The sequence below is a fragment of the Lygodium microphyllum genome, chromosome 28 (genome assembly GCF_053477565.2).
Source record: "Lygodium microphyllum isolate KBCC chromosome 28, Lygodium_microphyllum_v1.1.10, whole genome shotgun sequence".
Classification (NCBI taxonomy): domain Eukaryota; kingdom Viridiplantae; phylum Streptophyta; class Polypodiopsida; order Schizaeales; family Lygodiaceae; genus Lygodium; species Lygodium microphyllum.
The window spans coordinates 41,454,944-41,473,521 of NC_141162.1; positions in this window are offsets into that span (position 1 = coordinate 41,454,944).

Here is an 18,578-nt window from a genome sequence, read left to right on the forward strand (position 1 = left end):
TGCAACAGGTTGTGGTGGTATGTGTAGCCCTTCCTTGTAGAGCTCTATGTGCTATGCTCACCTTCTTCTTTACCACCTCAAGGGACTCCGTTTCCTCTATGTGAGTGGCATCCACCATCAGAGTATTCAAGAAGGCTCGTTGTTGAGTATTGAAGCCCACTTGGGCTGCCTTTGCTCTACTTTCTGCTAGGACTTTCTCTTTTTCCACGAGAGTTAGGCAACAAGCCAAGGTCTTCACTCTTCGTTCATTTTGGCCTGCCCACTCTTAGGCTCTCTTTTTCATCTCCTCCATACTTTCTTCTTGTCTTTGTACCAAGGCCATGAGTTTTTGCTCTTAGTCTTCCAATTCCCTTCTCATTTGCTCTTGCTCTTTTCTTTCAAGCTCAATTTTTTGGTCACAGTCTCCATCTCTATGGTGCTGCTCCTCTTCTTGCTTCCTTTCTTCTTCCCGTACAGAAAACTCTACCATGTCTCGTTTGATTCGATCTATTTTTGCTGCCAAATCTGCATATTGCATGATTAGAAGTTTATGTTCTCTCTGCATTTTTACTAACTATTGATTTTCATCTTCGAGCCATTGCCACCAGCTTTTTTCCTTGTCATCTTTGGCCTTTAGTTCTTATTTTAGCTCAAATATCTCCTTTTGTTGCATAGCTATTTGCCTCATCTTTTCAAGCTGGAAGGTTGCCACCGGCTCCTTTTCCGCTTCCAACTCAGCCACCACTATCTTTCTTTCCTCCTCTGCCTTCTCTAGTTGAGAGAGTAGTTCAGCAAAATATTCATCATCATTTGCTGGTGGCGTCATAGTAGTGGGGATTGGAGTGGTTGAAGCTTCCATCGTTTGGTGTTTCGATTCTTGCCTAGACTCAGCATATGTGGTCGGTATTTTTTGCCCTGCGGCCTTAGTCTCCACACTCTTTCCTTAGCCCAATTCCTTGTTAATCAAGTACTGCATCTAGGCCACAAAATTGTTTACATCAGTGCTGGCCGTGATTCTTGGAGTGAGAGTGGTTGCTTCGCTAGTGGGCACCAAGAGGGGCGGGATGGGATGGATGGGAGCCTTGCCCTTGCCTTCAATGACCACATGCAGTATGACTTTGGGTACATAAGTGCTTGAGCCAAGTCTCTCATCCTTGGGCGGAATTAAAGCCCCTAGGTCATCGAGTCGGCTTTGTTGTTCTATGGGCCGGCGGATTGTTTCAACCATATCCTCCTCCTCCTTTCTCCTCAACTCTGCCTCCTTTTCTGCAGCTCTTCTCTCTCTCTCTCCTCCTTTGTTTTCCTTGATTCTTCTACTAGCTTTTCAGCTTCTCCCTTCTCTTTCTTTTTCCTCTCTTTAGTCTCTTTTTGCGACTCCTTCTTGGCTTTTCTGGCTTCCTCTTTCAACTCCTCTACCTCTCACTTTTTCTTATTCGCCCTCTCTTGAGTCTCTCTTAGGGATTCCCTTTTGGCTCTCTCTAGATCTTCTTTTTCCTTCTTCCTGCCCTCATCCGTTTTCTTCTTCTGAGAAGTCTTTTTAGTGGGCTTCTTTGTTTTTTTTCCTTTTGGATTGAGCATCCTGATCCTCCTTCTTTGTCTTAATTTTTGTCTTGTTGCTCAATGGCTCTTTCTCCTGGTGGGTTGATGACCAATCTGGAGTCTCATCCACTCCTTCTTCTCCCTACTGATCTTCTTTTATGGCCTCCTGGATGATGGCTATTAGTACACTTCCATATCTGATGAAAGAGGCTTTCAAGGAAGGTTTCTTCCTCTCGATACTTTTAGAGGCTGAAGACTCTCCTCTTGTTTGTCTGTTACCTAGGGCTAGTGCTTTGGCTACTTGGTCTATAGTCTTGCGCATGTAGCTATTCCAGTCTACCTCATCCAAGGTGTGGGCTGCCACATTCTCCAGCATATGCACACTTATTCAATGCATGAGGAAGTTATAGCAATGGATGGAGAAGAGTGAGTGCACCGATTTTGCCTGCATGATGCAGGTCTCAACATCAGGGATATCCTGTATGATGATGCCATCGTTTGTCCAAACATCCTCCCTCTTCATCTTAAGCATAGCATATACATCTCTCTTATGTTTCTTCTCCACCTTAGATTCCAACCCCAGTGCCTTCTCCACCAAGGCTTGGTGTAATGGCACCTGTACCTATTTAGCATTCTCCCCTCTTCCCATAGTCACCGTTCCACATTCTTGATCGGGGTTGTACGTTTTCAAAAATTCCACACACTTTGTGTGGTCAGAACTTCTCTAGGTACTTTGAGAGGCTACACTATTCCACCACTCTCCTTGCGGCCTCCTCCTTGGCTGCCACCTTCTCAAGGTTGTGGATGCTGCGAAATTTTAGCTGATTATAAGCACAGTTTTCTAAGCTGATGCCATACAGTGTCCTCTCCTCCTCCGTGAAAGGGAGTCGGTGAGCATGATCTTGCTGTGACATCTTTCGTTCCTGTCATGAACCATCATTCCCATTAGTGCTTCCAAAACAGTTATTTGCTGAAAAGAAAGACTTCGTGTTTGTCGAATGAAAACATTTAAGCTCCAACATAAAATTTCCTTTCAGAATTTTCACCCTTATTAAAAAAAAGTTATGACATTTTTCCTCAATCGCAAGTTAATATGTTTCTTTCCTTTTTGTGTTTAAGTTAGACTAAGGTTTTCATAGTGGTGTGTTTTTTCTTATGTGTTTATGCATTTGCTTGATTTTGATTGGTTCCGATTTGACTCACCTTACCCCCTCCCCTTCCGAATTTGAGAAGAATCCTTCCTAGGATTGAAGGCTAGTGGGCCAAGGGCATTCAACGTATGGGTCGAGTGTTTAATTTTGCATGAGCCAAGTATAGAAGTTTGGATTGTACTCCAACTGAGCTTCGTGGTCCAAATTGAAGGGTCGGCTGCCTACATGTGTGACATAAGTAAGGACGTCTATTAGAAAGTCACCAGAATCAATACGGCTAGCAATATGTCTTCCTCGGTCAGGAGGCGATCAAGGTAAGGGTGTCCTTTGATGTGCTCTTCCATGGGTCGACCACGAATAGTTGTTAACACCCTATATGAAGTTGGAGCAACATAAGTTGGGTCATACTTTGATGTCTTGATTGCGTGTCATTGCTCAACGTTGGTCATTATTTGGCATCCTTTGAGTTCCCATTGCAATCGCCGGCTATTAGCCTAGGCCCCTTTTCTCATTGTCCTTCTATCTTCCTAGCTTCCTTTCCACCGCCTGTCTACATTTACAAATTGCACGGGTGAGAGCCCAGCGCTCTTTTACAAGATTTCAGGGTGCGCCTTTTTATTTTAAAATGCGTCTTTCCCCTTTTGCATTTGCCTTGGACTTTTAAGGTTGCCCTTGCACTTTTGGTCCTTTTTCCTCTTCTTTCTTCAGTCGGGCTACCTTTTTTCCGCCTTTGCCCTGTGTCTTTTCCACTTTCTTTTGCTTTCTTCATGTTGGGGTTAACACCAGTGGTGGACAACACGCTCTACTACTCTTTCCTAGCGTTGTACAAAAAACTGATTGGTACCAACGCTTCTGCCTATCCATTGCCAATATCAGTGACGCATTATGTTTGTCTCTTTCAACTTCCTTTGTACCTAGTGACAATCGGTTATTGACCGTTGAGGACATCCTTTCACTTCTTCAGAAGGAGACATCTACGCCTTTGGTGTCCAGCAAAGTTATTACTAGCTCTAGGGTTTTTGTTGTTCATATCTCCTCTCCAGTATGGAAGCAACTATGCCAGTTCCTCCAAGATAGATTCATGTCCAGAAAGCTTGCTTCCAAATGTCTATCCAATTAGCTTTTCATTGCATCTGTTTGGATCCTTGAGGGACCCAAGTTTAATTAGGCTGCATTCATACTAGCCAAGATGGATCAACATTTTTAGAGAGTTAGAAAGGGTCAAGGCAGTAATGTTTCTTGTGGTGTCTTTATTCAAAAAATTATTACTCTTGCCCCTCCTCCTAGTGGTGTGCCAGTGATGATACTGCTCCTCTTTCGAAGCAGCCTCCACCTTTTGTTCCATCTTCTCCTCCATTACAACCGAACTCAGATTCAAAGATACAAGTTCCATAAGAACGGGGATTTGGTTTCTGCAAGTTGTTTCAACACCTCAATTTTTTGATCAGTGATAGCAAAAGTAGCTCGCTTATCGTATAACGTAATGAGATGCAGTTTGATGGCTTGCTCTCTAGATATCTCAGTGTTGAGCAACTCTGCAAGCTGAGTAGGGTGCTTTGACAAATGTGAATTCTAATGTGTCCCAAGAACAAGGCATCATACAAACTTTGGTTGCAAAGGGATCTTGCAACAGGTCCAAGTCCAAGCGGTCATAGCTCAGAGCTAGCAACATGAATGTGGCACCTAAGCATCTAAGGCAAGCAATCACGTCATCCCCTATGTCCTCGGCTAGATCTGCGGTCAGTGTCAAGAATGATTTCCGCTCATAGGAGGGTCTAAGGCTTGAGGGTGGTTGGGGTTTTATAGAACTAGAAAGTTTGGCAGCAGATGGTTGCAGGTTCAGTTGTTTTTGAGATTGCGGTTGGATCCTTTGCACAACGGATTGGGACATGAACTGCTCTGGGTTTTTGCTACTTGTGGATGCAGCTTTTTGAGTCTTGGTAGAGTTATGTGGTGCTAGTTTGGGAGTAGCAGGCTGAGATTTGGGCCGATAGACTTGGTCGGGGTTGTCGTGGGCATAATCAGTTTGCGACTCCACATGCTTGGTGTCTCGAGGCTTATGCGGCTCTAGGCCTTGACATGTGGTATGGCGGGGTACAGTTAAGTGCGAGGGTAGCGTTTGATCGGTGCATTTGGCTATTTTAGCCTTACGAACCCATATCGAGGCATTACCCTCATAATAGCCTTGCACTTGCAATAAGGCACCTATCGCGGCTTGAACATACATCGCTATTTGTAGCTCTATCTTGGCCTCCTAGGTTTTGAGGTTGCCTTCTTAGCTTTGCGATGGCATGGCCAATCGTCCATCGCTGGTAGGTTCTGTTGTTTTGGTACCCATCTGAATTATGGTTCGTGGCCATTGGCTTTGGCCTTAGCGGGTTGTTGGCGTAGAGGCTTGGCAGGTTGTAACAAGTCACAACCCCCCTCCTTAGACTTAGTTGCAGGTGTTTCTACTGGTGGCTTTGCAGATCTCATAGGAGTCGCGTAGCCCTTGCTGGAAGATGTTACTATATCAACATTGCCAATGGGTAGGTGGATGCATTGCGACTCATAATCTACGTTGCAATGAGCTTGCTTTTTAAAGGTTCGACCTAGCAGCGACTTTGTGCCTACATCTTTAGTGTTTGGCAATACATAAAAGATCATTGGTATACTCTCAGACTCGATAGAAATTGCGGCCCTGCACTTTCCTAGAGTACGTATGATCGACCCCCATATGGGCTTAGTTTGGCAGTAGTGGGCTGTAATTGTGGTTTGCCAATGTAGATCTAATGATCATTGGTTAGGACATTGAAGTCTGCTCCCTCATCGATCAAGGCATTGAAAGTGCATGTCTCCTCGGCAGTGACCGTGATGTGGAGGTAAGCAACTTCTACGGCTTCCTCATCTTCATCATCAATCTCCATGACTGTCGCTACTTGTACCCAGACAAAGGGTTCAAACATTGGTGGTTCATGTAGAGGATGCGCGGGAGGGTAGTACTTCTTGATGCGACTGCAATTGAAGAAGCCTATGCCCTTGCCTTCCAGAGTCTCGAGTTTGACATTACTAGTTCGGCTTATGGCATGAACCCTAAAAGGCCCTAGACCTTTGAAATTCATTTTTTTTAATGCCCCTTAATGGAGTACAAGAGCACTAAGTCTCCCTGTTCAAAGTTGCTTTGCTTGACATGCTTGTCAAACCAGCGTTTTTGTCGTGCTGTCTCGCATATGAGTGCATGGGTAGCTAGAAGTTGAGTTTCCAAGAGGCGTTCGAGTTCAACTAGATGTTCCATCCATGCCTCCTTCCCTTCCCATCGTTCGTGAAGTTTGATCCTCAGGACAAAGAACTCTACAGGTAGAATTGCTTCAGTTCCATAAGTCAACCTAAAAGGTGTCTAGCCTATGGCCATTTTATAGGGTGTGCGGTAAGCCCACAAAGTTGCCATCAACTTGTTGTCCCAGTCACTGCGCGAAGTAGAGACTACCTTGGTCATGACATTTACTAAGATTTTATTTGTGGATTCCACCTGGCCGTTTGCCTGAGGGTAGTATTGCAAGGATTTTTTATGGGACCTGAAATGGGCTGGCACTGGCTATAGCACTAGCCGGACCTCATGCTCATGACACACAAACACCCTCACGGCCTCGCGGACCAGGAGCGTCAATCTAATGCTAAGGGACAAACTACCCTAAAGCTTAATTCATGCGTTTATAGTTTATAGTCCAACGTTTCCCTTAAACTCCTCAGAGGGAGATCCCAAAGTACATAGGCATAACGCCTCGTCACACGCACATAGGGAGGCACTCCACCGACTAATAGTCGGAGCCCCACTGCAACTCTCCTACATCGTAGGGATTGACCCTTTGATGCGCTGCTAAACATATAACACAAACGAGCACAAACTCCTCTCAAGGTACCAATATTTTACGTTCCAGGATGTACCTTTCCTCACTACACTTTCCCCTTAGGACCCAACAACTAACCTACAGCTTAGGACATCGTCTCATGCTCATCGTTGGTCACAACCTAAGGAAGACAGGTGCCATGCATCTAGGAGGTTTTTATGATACCCTTTAATTATTATGCTTAATGAAAATCGTGTATGGCTATGTGCTCAGACAAAAGAAAGATCAGCATCGTTCATAGTGCATAAAACATTCTTTCCATGAATTTTATTAGCGCGTACTGCGTTGAAAGGAGACACCGACCCATATGTTCATGCTACCATCCTCTTTATTCAAACCGTTTCCTATATGCCAAGTGCAATGCATAAATCAAATCTTTTCTTTATCTTTCAATGTTTCAGTCCCTCTTCATCCAACTCTTAGCATTTTGCTTCATTGATCGGTTAGATAGGGTTTCTATGTATTTTTCCCTTTTAAAAGAACAATAAATACACACAAAACATAGAAGCGGGGACAAACCGAGGCCAACCTCATGCTTTGCCATCGTTATACATTGCACAAACATAGGTATAATTTTCCTCATCCCGTTTCCTATTTTTCCCTATTTTTAAACCTATTTTTCTCCATTTTTGGGTATTTTTTCCTTTTTTTTTTAATAAATAATGATTGAAAATGAGAATTGATTGTGGGCTATGGCCCTTAGGTTCATTGACTAAAAAAACTCAGATCTAGTTGGTGTGGCATATCATATTTCTCATTTATATAGCAAAAACCCCAATTTTACCCTTAAAACGTGTGTTTTATGGGTTTTAACACTAATTCCGGCCATATAGCCTTATATTTTCTGATTTTCAGGTTGCAAACAGTTGAAAATCCTGGCAAACAATATCATAATGAACTTTCATCCTATATGAACAAAGTTTCATAAACCAAATAGCATAAAAAGATAATTTTTCTTTGTAAAAATAGCATTACCGCTTATTTTCAGGTCTCGGTTTCTTGGTCTTGATTACGGGACTGATTTCCAGCATGCATTTAATGTTGAGCATCTTCAAGAATAGCACTCTTCATGTCTTCATCCATCCGGAAGCAATCCGGTCTCATCTGGACAAGCTTTCCTCCACCATTCTTCATTGTCTTCATCCACACAAGAACATCCCCTTAAGGGAGAGAGAGCGAGGAGAAAGAAAGACTAGAATTGGCTCTCTTCATTCAGGCCACCATTGTACGGGCGAAGACAAGCGATAAGATCGGCCAAGAGAGAGAATATCACCCCCAAGATTGGTTGTATGGGGTACTCACAGCCTGCCATCTCCATCTCCATCCATGGAGGCGCAAAAATGGGGTGTGAAGATGGCGCCTTCATCCCTCATTCTCTCTCCACGTTTTTTCATCTTGTATGCTTAAAATTTTGAAGGCGGGCAAAGGAGGGGGGGGAGGGGGGAGGGTGGGATTCCAAACTCAAAAGGCATGCCCAATTTTGGCCTCCCAAGTGTCCACCTTTTCATATCTTGACCATTTTGTGGTCATTTCCCCGTCCGGGCTCCAAATCGAGCTTTGAAAAATCTTGGGCATCTGGCTTGACATCCTGCATTGGCTGGCAATTCCTAACAATTTGCATAGCAGTCTGAAAAATTATCAAAAATCAACAAGTGTCGCTCGGGAGCCTTTTAAGAGTCGTATTTCACTTGGTGCTTAAAATTGTCCTAGCTGGAGCCACCACCTTTGACGTTTAATATTTTTCCCCTAAATTTCAGATTTTTTGGCAAATTTTAGGCATATCCCAAGCTCAAAACTCCGCTCTCATTGGCGACCATGGGATAGGGCGACTCAGCTCGTCGAATCCCACAAGAGATCTGCACAAAAACAACCAAAGGAAGCATCAAGCTGATACAAAAGAAATACATACTAAACACAACACAATGCTCACCCTACCCCCTGACAAAACCAAGGCATGAAATCCACAAGAAGTAGGCCTAGCATAATCTAATAGAAGGTCCGCAGCTAGTCACTAACCGATTGCTCTAACACGGCCAAACTAAAAAGAACTATCAAAGAGGTTGCCCTAAGTGGTGGTCTGAACTGCCTACCTAATTAAGGACAACACAACCAGGAGCTCCTACTAGGCGAGGACTCCTATAGCCTAATTAAGAAGTATTTTCTTTAACACATTGCTTCTTTTAGGTTTTTATTTTCCATACTCGGGAATGTAAAAAGAAGGGAGATGAGCGTAGTGACCCAAGGAGAACAGGGCATTGGTCTCAGGTCATGTCTCGGTACCCAAGAACCTACCAAGCCCTTGTAAGGCAACACTTAATCCTTTTCTGATGCTCACTTTTATTTTCGCTCCAACCTTCCTTACTTTCTTCTTTTCCAGCAAGACGCCACCCCTAGGAAGACAAGGCATCGGCCCCGGGTTGACTCGTCCCTAGGAACCTAACCTGGATAGGGCCACGAGAAGCTTCCATGCAACAAAAGGCTCCTTCCAAGCTCTTCTTCCGAACTTGTCTAGCACAAAACTAAAACAAGAAATCATTAACCGCACCTGTACTAAACAGACAACTGGCCCTTTTGGCCTAACGAAATAAAGCACTTCACTACAAAACTTGATCGGCCCTCTTGGCCTAACAAAATCTGGACGTAATATCCAAAGCAGTTAGCCTTCCTAGCTTAAAACTAGATAGGTCATTTTAGTCCATGTAATGCTGATGTCCTTGGCATATACATCACACCCTAACAGAGTACCCAAGGTGCCAAGGATAGCACATCATAGGTCGACTACCCCCATGCTACTCATGCAGGTTGGCTAAAAGCTTGATCTTGTACTTTTTTATCTTAGGTTTTTTTTGTAGAGCTACAAGTCCAAGCCTTTCCACAAATAACTCATCGATAAGGCCGATCCCTTCTTGGGCACTATGAGTTGAATGAAAGGCCTCAGTGGGCTCGCATGTCCTACATTTATTGTAATCCGAATAAACTGGTCGTTCAAGTAGATGAGTGGCTCCTTTGGCAGAAAGAATCATAGCTTTGTGCTCATTTGAATCCTCCCTATTCGGGTTTTCACATAAATCAGTGCTGCGACCCAAACTAGGTAGAGCTTCAAGCCTAGGCACATCACATGGGTGTATCCCAAAGCAGTGTATATTGCTAGATGTATATCTAGCCTTATCCTCTTGGGGGTTCGACAAAATATATCCAGATGGGATCCTTGGCCTTGCATCCGACACTCCTGCCATACTTTTGAAGATTTTGGGTCTCCAAACTCATCTCACATTTCCCTTAATATTCTTGCATTCCCTCAATTTGCTGCACTGGTCTAACGAACTCAATGCAAACTTATCCCTATGGCCAAATGGCCTCATGTCCTTATGACCTTTGTGAAGCACAAGTGAAATTTTAGCATTTTGCATCCTCTTTACAAAAGATGTCTTTACTTGTTTACGTCCACACTGTGACTTGTTACTTGTAGGGACCATGCTTTCACTAAAGGGAACAACATCCACTCGGAAGCATGGTTCACTTGGAGACGATAAAGTTCTCTCAAAAGCTTTACTAGCAACATAATTAGAACCACACACAGAATGCTTATCAGCACTCATAGGCCCATTGGTGCGATCCATATTGCCATCACAACTACCTTTCGTGGAAGTGTTGCAAGCCCTAATGGGACTTACATGGCTTGGAACCTTTTCATTGATAGGCATGTCATTACTACTCATAGGATGGCCATTTTCTGCTTTGAAATTTTGGCCACAAAGTTCCCCTCATAGGCTACCTTGGTATCAACAAGTGAGCTGTCTCCTTGTAGAAATGGTTGGAAGCTAGGATGCAATTGTACTGAGCTGGGAAAACTCCAAAAGTTTTCCCAGCATTTCTGAACATGACCCTCATAATCAATGGCATGCATTTTTGCTTCCCTTAACGACTTAGGATTCCGCAGTTCCACTTGGATTTGCGTATTAATGTCTAAGCCATTCAGAAAGAGCTCACATAGCACATCATCTAGTAGTGCACTGGCTCTTATTGTCCAAAGCATAAGAGTACTATCAAAGGCTCTAGCATACTCTTTAACAGAAAGATAAGACTCTTGTCTAAACTGCATAAGGTGCCCTAAGACCTGAATCATAGGGAGCTTCTTTTCATATTCATCTAGAAATCTATCACAAGTCTCCTCAAATGATTTGATCGACCCTCTTGGGAGGCTCCAGTACCATTTCCTTGCCTCTCCCTTTAGGATACTTGAGAATACGAGCATCCGGTGTATATTGTCGAACCCACTTGCAATGCAAGTTAGGTCATATTCTCTTAAATGAATCATCGGATCCTCATTTGGCAACCCATAAAACACTGGGAGATCCCTATAAAGAGGAGGGCATTTAGTCCTCTCCTTTGGGATCCAGACTGGGTCATCAAAAACTGTGTATTCCTCTTGACCTAATACCAGTGTGTTAGGGTCTTTAATCTCTTCCATTTCCACCTTTACTGGTGTGGAAGAGTCACTAATTCCATGAACTTCCCTTTCCGCCAACTCACAAAGTGTTCTAGGGAGTCCAATACTATGCAATAGGGAATCTATCCCATCATCTGCTAGTGGTGTTCTAGTAAGCCTATTCTCATCTGCTACCACTTTGCTAGAACTTAGGATAGGTCCTAATGAAGTTTTCCTTACTAACAATGGTTTTCCACACACATGGACATCATCCAATGCTTTATGGATCTTGGCAATCACACTACGGTACCCAACTGCGTCGGGCACTAGCATCGGATGTATCTTTAGATCATAATCATCATGTCCTCCTATGTGCATATTAACCATTGTTGTCACAGTCTTTTCTATGATATTATCATCATGAATGATCATAAATGATTGTGTCATCTTAGCACTACTTTCACTTTCCCTTTTCTCTAGTCTCCATGGGCTATTAATCTTAGAGGTAGCTCCATGGGTATTTTCCCATAATGACCCAAACTCAAGCATGGTATCACTTTCAGGGCAAAGAGTAAAATAGTCAATCACCCGACGTGTCAAAGATCCCACTAGACTGTTCAAGATAGACAAAGTATCCTTTGGGTGTTGGGGATTTCTTAGATTGACCGTCATACTGATGACCAAGGTTTTTATCAGACTAACTTGATATCCACTGCTTCAAGGCGGCTATCGACCAATAGAATAAAGCTAACAGGTCCCTTATGAGACCAAGATTCGGAGACCGCCACTTATCGGTGGCTCTCGGCAGACGCACCACTGATGGGACCTGAAATGGGCCAGCACTAGCTATAGCACTAGCCGGACCTCATGCTCATGACACACAAACACCCTCACGGCCTCGCGGACTAGGAGTGTCAATCTAATGCTAAGGGACAAACTGCCCTAAAGCTTAATTCATGCGTTTATAGTTTATAGTCCAACGTTTCCCTTAAACTCCTCAGAGGGAGATCCCAAAGTACATAGGCATAACACCTCGTCACACGCACATAGGGAGGCACTCCACCGACTAGTAGTCGGAGCCCCACTGCAGCTCTCCTACATCGCAGGGATTGGCCCTTTGATGCGCTACTAAACATATAACACAAACGAGCACAAACTCCTCTCAAGGTACCAATATTTTATGTTCCAAGATGTACCATTCCTCACTACACTTTCCCCTTAGGACCCAACGACTAACCTACAGCTTAGGACATCGTCTCATGCTCATCGTTAGTCACAACCTAAGGAAGACACGTGCCATGCATCCAGGAGGCTTTTATGATACCCTTTAATTATTATGCTTAATGAAAATCATGTATGGCTATGTGCTCAGACAAAAGAAAGATCAGCATCGTTCATAATGTATGGCTATGTGCTCAGACAAAAGAAAGATCAGCATCGTTCATAGTGCATAAAACATTCTTTCCATGAATTTTACTAGTGCGTGCTGCATTGAAAGGAGGCACCGAGTCATATGCTCATGCTACCATCCTCTTTATTCAAACCATTTCCTATATGCCAAGTGCAATGCATAAATCAAATCTTTTCTTTATCTTTCAGTGTTTCAACCCCTCTTCATCCAACTCTTAGCATTTTGCATCATTGATCGGTTAGATAGGGTTTCTATGCATTTTTCCCTTTTAAAAGAACAATAAATACACACAAAACATAGAAACGGGGACACACCGAGTCCAACCTTGTGCTTTGCAATTGTTATACATTGCACAAACATAGGTATAATCTTCCTTGGCCCGTTTCCTATTTTTAAATCTATTTTTCCCCATTTTTGGGTATTTTTCCTATTTTTCTTTAATAAATAATGATTGAAAATGAGAATTGATTGTGGGCTATGGCCCTTAGGTTCATTGACTGAAAAAACTTAGATTTAGTTGGTGTGACATATCATATTTCTCATTTATATAGCAAAAAACCCAATTTTACCCTTAAAACGCGTGTTTTACGGGTTTTAACACTAATTCCGGCCATGTAGCCTTATATTTTCTGATTTTCAGGTTGCAAAAAGTTGAAACTCTTGGCAAACAATATCATAATGAACTTTCATCCCATATGAACAAAGTTTCATAAACCAAATAGCATAAAAAGATAATTTTTCTTTGTAAAAATAGCATTACCGCTTATTTTCAGGTCTCGGTTTCTTGGTCTTGATTACGGGACTGATTTCCAGCATGCATTTAATGCTCAGCATCTTCAAGAACAGCATTCTTCATGTCTTCATCCATTCCGAAGCAATCCGGTCTCATCCGGACAAGCTTTCCTCCACCATTCTTCATTGTCTTCATCCACACAAGAACAGCCCCTTAAGGGAGAGAGAGGGAGGAGAGAGAAAGACTAGAATTGGCTCTTTTCATTCAGGCCACCATTGTATGGGCGAAGACAGGCGATAAGATCGGCCAAGAGGGAGAAGATCAGTCCCAAGATCGGTTGTATGGGGTACTCACAGCCTGCCATCTCCATCTCCATCCATGGAGGCACAAAAATGGGGCTTGAAGATGGCACCTTCATCCCTCATTCTCTCTCCACGTTTTTTCATCTTATATGCTTAAAATTTTGAGGAGGGGCGTCCGGCTTGACATCCCGCATTGGCTGGCAACTACTGACAATCCGCACGGCAGTCTAAAAAATTATCAAAAATCAACAAGTGTCGCTCGGGCGCCTTTTAAGAGTCGTATTTCACTTGGTGCTTAAAATCATCCTAGCTGGAGCCGCCACCTTCGACATTGAATATTTTTTCCCTAAATTTCGGATTTTTTGGAAAATTTTAGACACATCCCGAGCTCAAAACTCCGCTCTCAATTTTCGATGGATAATTAGAAAGGTGGATAGAAGATGCACGATCACTTCATTAATGAAGTGGGTGCCTTGGTCACAAACCAGTTTGATGGGGCAGTTGAATTGTGAGATTACTTACTCACAGAGGAACTTGGCAGCCATCCTAGCATCATTCTTTCTCGTAGCTCTTTCTTCTGTTGCCCACTTTTTTAGATAATCAGTGGTGACAATGATGTACTTGGCTTGCGAGTATTGTGCCACAAGACTAATGGATCCTGTGAGATCAATCCCCCATTTTTCAAAGGGGTGTCGTGCAATTATTGGGGTTAGCTCCATCTGATTCTTGCGAATCGGGACCTTTGTCCACTAATACGCATCACAGTGCTTAACGAATTGTGTTGCATCACGAAAAAGCATGGGCCACCACAGTTGAGACTGCAGCACCTTGTGGGTTGTCGTATCTCCACTAAAGTGTCCTCCGACAATTCCGTTGTGCGCCTCTGAGAGCGCATCATGCATCTTATGCGCACGTACACATCTACGCAACAATCTGTCTTGCCCTAGCCTATATAGCTGGCATGCTATTAGTTGATAGGGTTGGATCTTAAGGATGAGTCACCTAAGTCAGGCTTTCTCTATTGGTCGTTCAGGTAGTCCATGCTCAAGCACTTGGACTATGTTGTTTGCCCAGTATGGTGTCAAGTCGGCTCGAAATAGATCTCTCTCACTGGATAGGCTAAACAGGTGTATGTCTAGCAATTTGTCGGCGATGCCTTGTCTAGCAGCCTCTCCTGTGGGGATGCGCGACATGTGGTCGTCTATGTAGTGTTGCTTTCCTTTTCGTACAATCACAGAGAAGTCAAATTCTAAAAGCAGCAGGAGTCATTGAGCTATGCGTCCTGTAGCACAAGGTTTGTTTACTAAATATAACAAGGCTTGATGGTCCACAAGGAAAGTGAAAGGTATGGCTAGTAAATAATGCCAAAAGTTCTTCATAGAAAACACCATGGCCTGCTCTTTCTTGTCAAGAATCGCGTGGTGGGGGGAGTTGCTCAAGATGCTGTGTCGAACACACACAGAATACACAAGGAGAAGCTCACTCAAGAGACAAGAAGAGAGATGGAGGCCAAAACGTTTTCTTGCTGATTTCTTCTTCTTCTTCCACACACTTTACAATATACACAAAGTATAGATAAGATACAACATAAAGGAAAGTGGCCTACTAAGTCAAACAATGCATAACCGACTACACTAGTCGACTAGCGCTATAACTATGCGAGCTGTAAATAGGTGTAACAACCTGAATATAATAAGTAATGAGTCCGTGGCCATGTGAGAGTCATAATGACCACCGACGTGCTAAGTGTAGACGTGTGGACCCATCTAACCAGGCGGTCTATCATCAATGTCCGTATGTGTTGAGCTTGTCATCTCAACATTTCTATCATTGAGTAGTCCATCTTGGTCTCAGTGAGTTGTCTACTAGCAAAGCTTATTGGATAGTCGAGATTGTGCCCGCCAGCTTGGCACAAGCCCCACAGCAAATTTCAAAGCATCAATATGCACATGGAAGGTGATGGTCCAATCCGGTGCTCGTAGAATCGGTGCTGTGGTTAGAGCCTTTTTTTGTTCCTCATTAGTGCGTTGGCATTCTTCAGTTCATTCGAATATAATCAACAGTTTGTACAGAGGTCTAGCAATCAATGCATAATTTATCACAAACCACCGATAATACCCCGTATGACCTAAGAAGCAGTGAACTCCCTTATAGTCAGTTGGGGGTGGAAGATTGACGATGACCCTAACTTTCAAAAAGTCCATGTGGCAATGTCATTCTTCGACACCACGTGCCCTAGGATGCATCCAGACTTTATCCAGAACTGGCACTTTAAGGGATTCAAAGAGAGACGATATAGATGACACCGTGCAAAGACTTCCTGGAGTTTGTCTAAGTGTTCTCTCTAGGTTGAGTGAACACACAGGTCATCCACGAAGACCTCTAACTCTTTCTTGATCATGCCTTTAAATATAGTGCACATAAGGCATTGAAAGGTGGTTGAAGGCCATGACTATGTAGGCAAAGACCTCCCATTCAGTGGCAAATGCAGTCTTATGCCGATCACTAGGATACACCTGCACTTGATTGTATCTAGAGAAGTTGTCTAGAAAATTGTAGGCCTCTTTTCCCACCACTCTATGTACTCAGTGTATGGCAATGGATAGTTATCCCTCTTAGTGGCAGCATTTACCTTCTTATAATTGACGCACACTCTAATCTTTCCATTTTTCTTTATTACAATGACTATGGGTGACACCCAGTCTGTGTGCTCAATTTTGTAGATGAATCCCACTCTCATTAACTTGTCAATTTCTTCATTGATCGCATGAGCGTGTTTTGGATTCATAGGGTACGGTCATTGCTTGACCGGCGTTGTCTGGTTTCATGGGTATGTTATGAGTCACTACACTCGGATCTACCCCCTTAAGCTCTTCTAAGGACCAAGAGAATATGCCTATATACTCTCACAAGAGAGCAACGAGACTTGTCTCATCTTCCTCTGTCAAGTCATCGGCAATAAAGACATGTCGAGGTGTCTCCCCCTCCTGGGCTAGGTTCACCTCCTTGACTTTGGCAGGTCCCTCGATGGGTTCACTTGCTTGCCCTTGACGTTTGGCACCTAGTAGGATCATTACCCTATCACCCTTCTTGAACTTCGTAAATCTCTTAGGGAGGTCCTGTGGTTTTCATTGTTCGTCTATCCGTGCATCATTAGTCTATTCTCCCCGAACCGTCTGTGCCTCAGGTGGACGGGTAGTTCCCCCTTGATATGTCTAGTCTTGGGAGGCCTATGTATTTCTAGGTCACTCTCTGAACTCACTTCTGACTTAGAATCAAACTCCCCACCTTTGCTAGAAGAGGTAGTCTCTCTCGGTGGTCATAGCTCAGAGGGTGACTCTGTCCTAAGGTACCTAGTTGGGTTCACAGGGGATTCACTAGTAGTAATAAGGAGACGTCACCTGTGTGCAAGAAATATATGAAAATAACCCTTATCTACCCTCTATTTATGGGACCTTACCTTATAAAATGTACCTTCCTTCCCTTAAATAATCCCCCTCCCTTACACTCATGTGGTACCATACGGTAAACCCTAATGGACCCCTCGGGGTTGGGTTAGGCTTTCTTGTTCAAAGTCTATGGCTCCCATATGTCCCAACCAAGCGTGGTCACAATCCACATGCATGACCCCTCACTCTATCCTGAAGACGTTCTTTCTTTGTGGTTTGGAGTCTGCTCGTATTTGTTCTATCTCTCGTCCTTTAGTGTCGTATTCTATGGTATCTATCTCACCCTTACTCTCATCATCGAGGAGCGACAGTCTTTGCATTCATCAGTGGAAACATTTTCGTCTGACCGCTTGTTGTCTCCTAGGTCTTGGTATGCCTTGTGTCTTTGATTGGGAACTAGGGTCCAATTATATATGAGGTTTAGGTCATGCACCCTGGTCCATTGCCACCTTGGTTCATCTAAGAGATCTTGGAGTGGCTTGAAATTTGTTGCTAGATTGCTAGCTAGCTTGCCAGTCAAATACTCCAAAATCTCATGGAGTTCCCTCTTGTTGGTTGGCACTTTGAAAGTGACACGGTTTCTTTTGCAAAGATTCCCTGCCATCATGCAGATGGCACCGAGGGTGTACCCCAGGGCTTGCCGATCATTTGAATGGCTTGTTTATACTCCTCATTGTCTGAGAACGGAAAGTCGATGGTAGCAAGGATATGCATCCAATCATGGGATATACTTAGTCAAGGGCCCGTAGGATTTCTTGATCTGAGCATCACCCTTAAGCATTGCGGAAATGGCATCAAGGTTGACTGATGTAGTCTTCTAGGAGTCCATTTCCACCCTTATGGCTTCTGTTCTATTGCCTAGGAAGATCAGACCATTCCCCTAGTCTTCGATCACTCTGGCATTGCGCATCTAGGGTCAGCCCAATAGGATATCGTAGTCCACTCCCTTCATGGCTATAAAGTCAACTGAGAATTGGACTCCTGCGATTTTCACTAGCCAATTTTTTAGCACCCTGAAATGCTTCACGTTCATTCTGTTAGCTAATGTGACATTGAACCTGGCATTCTCGACTGGTGGGTTGCCCGAAGTCTGGAGCACTGCATGGCTCAGTACACTAACTTCCGCCCTTGTGTCTACAATCCCTTTCCTTGTTGTGTCACCTAGGGCTAAGACTGGTAAGACCACATGCATCTTAGTGCCCTCCCAGAAAGTATTAACGTTGTTGTGATGTTATGAGGACAGTGTGAAAAAGTATGGAATGCATCATCATCATCCGACTTCTTTATTGATCTAGAGAGTCAATGTGGTCTGAGCCATTAGTATTAGTGTGAGTTGCATGGATTATCTGAAAAAACTAGATTTTTGGATAATTTTAGCCTATTTTTTATATTATTTATTGTAAAAATCGAAAAAAGTTAGAAAAAGCTTCTAGATTAGGATGGCATGCAAAAAGCTAGTTGCTTTTTCAACCAATTAGGGGATTTGATTTGGGAGATCCATGAGCAGGTGTCCTGAAGTTTTACCCCCCTTTCGGAGCCAAGGGAGCCATCAGATTCAGGTTTCGAACAGCAAAGAAAGAGCGAATTTTCCTGATCCACATTTTTGGTCTACGAAGGAGCTCCAAGAGAACTAATGCCTGAACATATTGATTCAATTCATTGTGATTTGTTTTTGTCATGTTTACCACTTGGGTATTC